This window comes from Tigriopus californicus, chromosome 4 (genome assembly GCF_007210705.1).
Source record: "Tigriopus californicus strain San Diego chromosome 4, Tcal_SD_v2.1, whole genome shotgun sequence".
NCBI classification, from domain to species: Eukaryota; Metazoa; Arthropoda; class Copepoda; order Harpacticoida; family Harpacticidae; genus Tigriopus; species Tigriopus californicus.
Genome location: NC_081443.1, coordinates 2648255 through 2649620, shown reverse-complemented (window position 1 = coordinate 2649620; position 1366 = coordinate 2648255).

The window sequence follows — 1366 nt, the reverse complement described above, 5'->3', positions numbered from 1 at the left end:
AAATATTTACGCCTTGCAATGATGCGTAATAATGTCATGTTATTACGAGTATTATAATTCAATGATTTTAATAATTACATATTTTTCCGCACAAAAAGCATTTGATCACTTTTAAAAAAGACTGCTCACAATCTGTAACTTGAAATTGACGTTGGGAATTATGAGGATGGGATGGATAAAATTAGAAGATGCTTTTGAAAATATGAAGATATACCTTTTGAAAGCATGTTGTTCGAATTTATGATAAAATCCCTCTGAAAGCTAATATATTTACAATGAATGTCACGTTACCTTGACAAGGCTTCTTCAACACTGTTCTCCATGGTGATGTTATCAACCACCCTCTATCATAAAAGAGCTCCACAAATGTTTTGAAAATTGGTAAATCATACATTGGGTTTGTATGTAGCAAAATATTCATTCGCGATCACAGACACTCTTAAGTGGCATGGCCAAATTGATTTCATTAACGGCTGTCATCAAGGGTGTGGTTTTGGCCGCGAACGAATGTATCTAGCTCAAGTAGTCCGTTGGATTGGAAAAGTTGTTTCGCCGCACTTATAGAGGTCCACAATAATTGATACTAGATACTAAAGCTTTAGTTTCTTCACAACACAGGTCCAAGAGGACGCACCATTGAACTGATTTCAGATCATGAGCCATGACTTGTGAGGTTTCGGAATATTTTTGTTAGGTTTTCTCTCGGAAAATTTGTCTTATATATTCGCCGAACCTCTTAATTTGCTCAGGAAGTGCATTTTTTGTCTTGTATTTGATTTCTTACAATGTATCTCAACAGTACAAAGCATTTAAGTGTTTCATGTGACTACTGGGGTTCCTTAAGAACGGCCCAATTCTGCTCAAAGATGCCTTAATCCGAGACAGTGATTGAAGTTTAATGTGCCAAGTTGACATGTTCTTTAACACGCTTGCTACCTTTAGTTTTGGTTTAATTTAGCTACATATCTTGGTTCCCTACGTATATTCATCCTTTTGATATACTGGTACATTAATAAAACCACGAGAGGAAGTTATTGTAATCAGATTTGTCTTTAAATAATGCAATCTATCATTTTGGTAAATCTTTTGATGTTAAGTCTATGACGCAACAATGATGCTTTTCATACATAAATCTTCTTCAAATTCAACAGATTTATAAATATGCACGCCAAGTTTTGATCAAGGGATTAAGAACTGTTGCAGCAGGTCTTTGAATTGAAGATATCAACTTTTTATTGAGGTCCAACACTGCTCACTTCAAGAAATAATTGGTAACAACCTGAATGATGTTGAATTAACCCCATTGTAACTTTTTAACCTGTTTGGGGAGTTCAGGTTAGAATACTTTACTTGACAAAGATATTTC